We start from the raw sequence: 8,195 nt of genomic DNA, 5'->3' as shown, positions 1-8,195 counted from the left end.
GCCACTGTGCAGCCCCTGTCTCTAACAGTTAGCTTTAAAGATATTTTTGCCATCATGCTCATCCAGTCTGGTGAAAACGAACCCCTATACCATGTAAAATTTTTATCCTAGGGAAACAGGAATTCATAGATTACTTTTCAGAAAAAATATACACAAATTAAACATTGGATATTTCGAAAATGTTCAATGTTTGATTAAGCAACTGCAACATGAAACCTTTTACACACGTTTTCCAACAAATTTGTCCACATCTGTATTTCAGGGACATTTTCTTCTTATATTAAATCATTTATGTAAGTCAGTGCAGTTGCTTTAAGTCATGTCGTGTCAATGAACAAAGCTGTCGTTTGTTTGTCTGCTCCCAAGACACCAAGTTTACACTTCAGAACAATAAGACAGAGAGGTCATGAAACATTTACAAATTTTGTACCATAGAAAAAGCATTTATTTGTCAATATCTTGCAACTAAAATACATTCTGTAAGTAGACTTGGTCAACAAAGGTTAAATCAGATGCACATAATTTATGGACATCGCAATACCTGCTTGAAAACGACACTGAACAGGAAGTCCTGCTGCAACAGTTACCTTCCTGTTTCTTCATAAATTCAGAAAATCCATTTATATGATGCACAGTTTATTTAATTATTTGAAAATATTTTCATTTGTAAATTTATTTAAAGCTCTAAAATTGAGAGTTTCTTTTTAAATTATAATGTATTTATTTAATAATAGTTAAAGTAGTTTTTTGTTCTGTAAGTCAATATGAGATGCAGTTTTCCATATCAGTCACTTTAATATGCATTGTCAGCACAATTTACTGCCTATAGATTCCCTGTGTAGCTAATCCATAAAGTCCACCATCCACACCCCCATGCCTATATTAGAAACTGTGTTGCAAAGGGAGAAATTAAAAGGTCCAGAAAGCAGGGATCTATAAACATATTATATCCTGTTGTTAATGGAAATGTCATCAACAGAGGTCTCACAGCTCTTATTGAGTGATGAGCCAATTTCCTTGACGCTCTCTAAACCACTCACATGTAAAACGACTAGAAATCCCCAGAATTGAGTGCATTAGCAGCAAACTGCCATGCCACAAAAAACAAAACGACCAAATTTTCCAACCAATTAAATTTTAATGCTCCCCTTTTTTTTCAATTTTGAACGAACCACAATAAAAAAGCATTTGAGAAAAGCTCCTCTTGGGGTACGATTAATGTCGTAAACATTTTTAGTGTGTGGTCACTCCCTGCTGATCATGGGAGTAATCTAAACACGTTGAGTAATCGTGAGCTGTGTGTCTGTGAAGCCCAGATCAGTGGTTGAATGACCGTGACGCTGACCATAAGTTCTCCTGAGGCTGTGGAATCAAGAAAGAGTCATGATCAAATCAGCGGGTCAGTCAACATGAGACGACTTAACCTTTTATTTAACCACAGGTACACCTTCAAACCCATTAAATGTTTGTGCGTTTTTCTTAGAATAGAAGACATCGGATAATCATTTAGTGCAACAAATTGAAATTCAAAAGCATTTCATATGTACAAATCTCTCATTTGTATATTTCTTTTGACAAATTATGGATATCCAGATATCCCTTTACAGTGTGTTGCGAAGTTGTATGTTTCCCTTCAACAATTCCACATTTTATCACATTACAACCACAAAATTTAGTGTTTTCTTTCTATATGTAGGTAAGAAAACTAAGGATTCTAAAAGACTTGAGACAAGCATGGAGGTTCACCTCCAACAGGACAATAACCTTAAACATACAGCCAAACCTAAAATGGAATGGCCTATTTAAAGTACAAAGACCTAAATAAAATTGTGAATCTGTGTCAAAACTTAAATTGATATTTGTGGATGTTTTCTATTCACTTTGGTTATTTTGCAAAGAAGAATGAGCAAAGATTTAGGCCTGTAGATGTTTGAATCCAAGCGACTTGCATCTTTTATTGCAACAGAAGTTTGATCTCATTAAATTGATGTTTTTCATATTGATGTTTGTGGATGCAACATACTTTATAGCAGGAAGAGGTTCTGTTTGCTGTTTTCATATATTATAACATTGTCTTGGAATTTAACAGTTAAGTTTTGCAGTTGATGGTTACAATGACAAATTTAAATTGGACAACACCACACTTTAAATGAAAGCTTCAACTCCAAGCAAACCACAAACAGTAAATGAAACTTGGCTGGGGCATATAAGCTGAGTTGAACTATATCCGTCAGTGGCTAAATTATGTTGTAGTTTTTTTTAAAGATATCACAAAGGGATGATAGCTTCCCAGAGAACTGCTAATAGAGTTGCTAGGGCGACAAATTAAAACGCTCCTCTCACTACAAAGACCCCTTAGAAGCAGCAACAGACACTGAAGTGCCAATATGATTTTCTACTGCTTACCAAAGACTGCACAGATATAGAAATCATCTGAAGTAATTTGCACAAAACTGTGCCTTCCTCTCTCATCCACTTGTACATACCTGATGCTATAAAGAGCTGACATATAAGAAGTCTACCAAAGCGTAATGAGCCTGAACACAAACTAAAATTCCTCAAACAGGAACAGAGAGATAAACTAAGTAATTGTCATGTTGGTGCTTGATTTCTTAATGCTATGCTGCTGAGCAGAACCAAATGCACACGTCTTTGTTTAATGTAACTCCTGTGAAGTAAAATATTTTATGACTTAATAAAAATACAATTTGAGTGTAATTTTTCTGAAAGTTGCAAGGTAATTTCAAACTTGTTTTTCCAGCTACAGAAACTTGTAAAAATATTGAGTTTTAGGTATTCAGCTACTGACACAAAATGATGAAAGCATCCTGGGATTATGTCAAGAATTTTTTTTTTATGTTCAAGTGCCTTATTATGTGAACTTTTTTTTGCCTAAGTGTTTTGCAAATTATAAGATGTAAAAACACAGAAGATAAAACAGGAGGAGAGATAAATCAGCATATACATGTGGTATAAAACAAAAGAAACTAATTAAAATCTGAATAAATGTGTCTTTTATACCAAACTGTTATTCCTTGTGATTTGAAGCTTGTGGAAATCTTATGAGGGTTTGAAGCTGTTTGTTCCACATATTTCACAATTAGATAAACTAATTTAAACAAGCTCTGTTTTATTAAACAGCTGACTGCAGGCACATTTACTATTTCATATTAACTAAATGCTTAGGCTATCTTACAACAAAGTGACAAAAATATATATGCACAATTTAGCAGATGTTCACACATTGTTTTTCTAAAGTTTAATAAAATAAACATTTTACAAAACAAAAATGTTACATTGATTAGTAGCTGCAACAGAGATCCACCCTGTGTCTTTGACAGCCTGTCTTTTCAAAGTTGCAAGGATATTTTTTTTCTGATGGTTATATTTTGAAAGGCCACACTGATCCATGCATAATTTCAAGTTACATTATTTTTCTGAGATCCAAAAAAGGGAAACATGAAGTCACAGTTTATTAAGAGTTATTTCACCTCACAGAAAGTCTTTACTTCTAAGCTGAGTTTTTGCTGTTCTGTCCTTTCAGTAACTTGCATAAGAAACATCTGAGGTCTTGGAGCTGCCGTGAAGGACTCAAAGGGGTAAAACTGGTTCTCATCATTAGCGTTCAGGTGTAGGAAACCCTGCACAGATTGTCAGATCATCACTTTTCTCACAAAATCTCCTTCATGTGCTTGAGAGCAGCTAATCGGCCTAACATATGATTTTGAATGTTGTCAGCACACACATATACAGTGGAACATACAAATACCTCGTTTTGAAGCAACATTATGAACAATTGCCCCCAATGATAAACTAACAACAAAACTGGCCATCAAGACTGCAGGTTTCCCTTTCTTTGTTCTTTTTCTCTTGTCTATTTTGAATTTCACTCAGGTATTAGTTCAGTGGCCTGTTGAACAACTAGAAAACCCCTTGAATGGGCTGATGTTAGTTGGCATGGTAACCTCATGTGTGCTGATTTTCACTTTGTGTCCTCCAAATGAGAAACAGGGAGCTCAGCATGACTCTGAATATGTTCAGAGTTGTATCGAACGAAAAAATCAAGCTCCTACTGTTCATGATGCTGTAAGCAGCTCGACCTCTCAGCCTAAATGAATGTGCTTTAAAACCAAGATGTGTGTGAGAAGGGACAGATATTCTGTCTGACTCATTATATCTTAGGATGAGTAAGCTGCATCTCTGTTAGCACTCCTGTCTCATGCTCTGACATCATGGCTTAAAGAGCAGTAATGCTGAAAACTGACTTTGAAAGTTTCATCAAATAGAAGAAGTAGGAGTTAGACAATCTCAGCCAGCAGTCGCATCCGATTTAATGTTAGATTGGTCAAATTAATGAAGTGAGAGAGAAAAAAAAATCTGTTTTCCGACACCGCTGTTTTCTGTCAATTTACCTCCCACAAAGAGACAACAAACCTTCACATTATTTTCTGCTAACAGATGGCTCTGAACTCTCTAAATTGAAAAAAAGAGTGAGCTCTAAAATGTGAGCTTGAACCTCCAACACTATTTAATATTCAGTTAGATGTTTTGGAAAAACGTCTTGCTTGTTAAAAATAATACATATATTCAAGCTATTTGTATATGATGCGGTTATACAACTATGCAGTTATGACATTTAAACATAAATTATAGATGAAGTGAACTGGAATAGCCTTTAACTATGAATCAGCTTAGTTTGGGAATCCAATGTTTTTTCAAGTTATTGTTATTATTACCTAACTCTGACATGTTACGAACACAAACTTCAATATTTTATTAGGACTGTGTGTGAGACCAACACAAAGTTGTGTGGAACTGTGAACTGAAGGAAAACAATACATGGTTTTCAGGACTTTTGCCAGATAAAGTGCAATACTTTGTCTTTATTTGCATTCACTCTCCTTACCAAGGATATACATATCCTAGAAGAATTGGATCGGTAACTACAGCAAAAGGTGGTTCTTGAAAGTACAGACTTGGGGAGGTTAGTTCAGATTTCTGGTTTTGAAAAAAAAACAAAAACTTGAAAACCGTGCAGCATTTTCATTATTTCACATTTATCTTCACAGATTTTACAGGAAATATTTCCTGTAAAATCTCAGTCGAAGACAGTGGCTGCAACATCAGGAATGTGGAAAAGTTTAAGGTGGTTTTGCCACTACAGTGAAAACAAAGCTTTGGTCAAACCCTTTTTGTTAACATCCTCCAATCAGCCACTAGGGGGTGTAAGAGTAGAGCAAAAGATACCGAGCTGTACAAGAATGGTGTGTGAAGCTTTCCGTTTAAGTAACATTTTTTAACACATTGATTTTAACTCCGAATGACTGAGATGAATCCTCATAAATCCATATAAGTGGACATTTCCATAAAGCTCTGATGTGTTATGATTCAGCCTCTTCTGGACTCTTTATGTCTCTTCTTTAACAGTGGTGAGAATAAAAGAATATATTCTAAGGTCTTTGAATGTGCTGCTCATAGATAAAAGTTGCTGAAATTTGACTGGACCATCAAGAGAACCTGGGGATTCAGAAGACTTATGGGGGTGTCAAAATTTTGGCTGAGGGCTTTGCAGTTCTGTGTTTACCTGGACAGCATTTGTCAGTAAAAGTCAGTGGGTCAGATAATTGAATGAAAAGAGACAGATGGCAGCAGCATTTACTGCTGATTACATGGAGGCTGTAAACTTGCTCTCAGTAGCTGGGAGGGGTGCCAAGACCAAGCCTATTAAACCACCAGAGCTTGAATCTTAGAGGGTTGCTGCTGTTCAAGGAAGAGATTGCAACTTAAAAAAGAGAAGAAAAACGGCATCAAAACCGGGAGAGTATTCATAAAATAACTATGTAGTTTAAAGCAATATCTGACATTGCATTTTGTGAACTTTCTTACCTGTAGGTCCTCCAGGAAGATTTATGACAAAAAGAAAAATCTGTGATTTTTCCTTCTGTGATGACATTTGGAATTCAGCTGCTGTCACTCACACAGAATAAAGCGTACCGATCAGAGACCTCTCGGCTGTAGAAATATTGCACAGAGTGGCCATATATCTGCACAGTGCAGTAAATATAAATAGTATATGCTGATGTAGGGCCATGCGCAGTGTCATAGGACGACTCTGCACAGAAGAGCAAATGTTTCTCTACAAAACCTGCTGGGAAATGTGTTCTAACAAATGTTTCATGAGATATAAAATTTAGCCTTGTAACTAGGTAAGGCACAAACATGTAAACACATCAGAGTCTTAGAGCTGATACCTCATAATAAAATTCTAATATTTATCATCATGCCGAGAATGTATTGTTATATTTACAGCAACTTGATAGGTACACCACAGTAAATGGATTTTACACAACACGTCAACAGTGATTTAATATAATAAAATTTACAGCTCGGCAATAACCGGGTGTGAATGACACACTTTCTCTCCTCTGCATTCTCTCACTGACTCTGCTCCTTATTCATTTACATTAGTCTGATGTATTGGCTCCTCCATGTGAATGTGTGATATGTTTACTGATTATTCTGATGCATTTTTCCAGCAACTCCACAGGACAGACGATCAATATTCCAATTACAGGTAGGTTTCCCTTCTTGACCCGCAGAACAGTGAGCATCAGTCAGTATCATTGTCAGAAAGATTCCCTGCACACGGACGTAAAGTTAGCTTGAAGCAAGATGTAAGCAAGTTGCTTTTTACAGAGAATGGAGCTCTGTAAAAATAAAGCTCTGTGCCAGACTTTTTTGTAGAATTTTGTAGAAACTCACTTAATTTGTCACCCAAAGAAAAACACATTGTGATCAGTTAATGTATTTGTTTTGCTGTTTTGTTGGAAAGTATAATTTAATCAAGATAAAATAATGAAAAGAAACTTACATTCACACGCCTCTGGTGACATCTGGTAGGCTTCTTAGTTTTTTTGATCTTCTAATTGAGATGTTATTAGTGAACTTCCTCCATATATTCCAACTTCTGCTAAAATGATCCTCCAAGGGCCCCGGTCCTTTAAGCTTGACTTGTCTGCAATCATTTTCACCATTAGAGTTGAGCGCTGAGAGTTCTTCAGAGAGCTTCCAACTGCATTACATTGAAAGGTTTATTTTCCCTCTCGCTGCATTCTGACTCAACTGCATTGAGCGGACAGTAAAGTGAGTACAATAAACTGTCTGGGGGGAATGAGCTGGCCTGCATCAGCATAATCAATTTCCTCTGCTGGTGCTGTTCCTCCAAAATAAGAACTGTTCACAAATCACAGTGCTTGACCCTAAAGTTCAGATCTAATGCCCTGTAACCTCCCATCTACCATCATCTTTTTTTCGCTCTTTCTGTGTATTGGACACTAATGGAGACAGACTCTTCTCATTTGCTTTGTGTTACCTCGTTTATAGCTTCCAAAATAAGTAGCTTGTTTCTGAATGGAGCAGGAAAGGTTGCTCTCACAGTTAAGACCCATTCATGAAAATCTGGATTACTTAGCAGACCAGGTGTAATAATTTGATTTCCTCTCAAAACTTCCTCTGTTTTCTGTTCTGCTGTTTTCTGAATACATAATGGACCCACAACAATGCTGATAACCATAAAAGACAGTGAGCAAACATCCCGAGGAGGCAAGCCTCTTGAATAAATATTTGCTTTTGTTGTTTGACCTGAGTTTATTTTCTTGCACACATGCAGAAAAGAGACTGTTTAATTACCCCATGTTTGCAGCTGCTGCTTTAATCTTATGTTGAAAATGATGGTGTACATACTTGCATGAGTTCAAATCCTTATTCCACTCCCGTTTATAAATTATTGAAAAGGCAGTGAGATTTCAAATGCACAGAGCAGACGCTTTGTGGGAGGATGGAGCAGTTTGAGCTTTTTGCAAAGCTTACTTAGATCCTGTATCTCGCTAATACCCCTATAGATTTTATCACATATACTTTCACATATCTCCATATTTTTACTTGAACTCTAGATGATAATTTACCACAAAGTAGTGTGTGATGGTGAAAATAAATTAAAACAATTAATTGTTTTTGTTTTTTTTTAAATCAGTACTTTCCTCCACCCTTCTCATGCTGTGTGGATTGGTTAAGGAATGAAAAGCATCTCAATTACTCTGATATCTGGGCTTTAACTGAGTCATTCTAATAAATATGTTCTGATTCCCTTATATATCTGGCTGTATGTTTTGGATTATTGTTTTAATTGATTATTT

The sequence above is a fragment of the Xiphophorus maculatus genome, chromosome 19 (assembly GCF_002775205.1).
Source record: "Xiphophorus maculatus strain JP 163 A chromosome 19, X_maculatus-5.0-male, whole genome shotgun sequence".
Taxonomy (NCBI): domain Eukaryota; kingdom Metazoa; phylum Chordata; class Actinopteri; order Cyprinodontiformes; family Poeciliidae; genus Xiphophorus; species Xiphophorus maculatus.
This window is presented reverse-complemented; position numbering follows the sequence as displayed.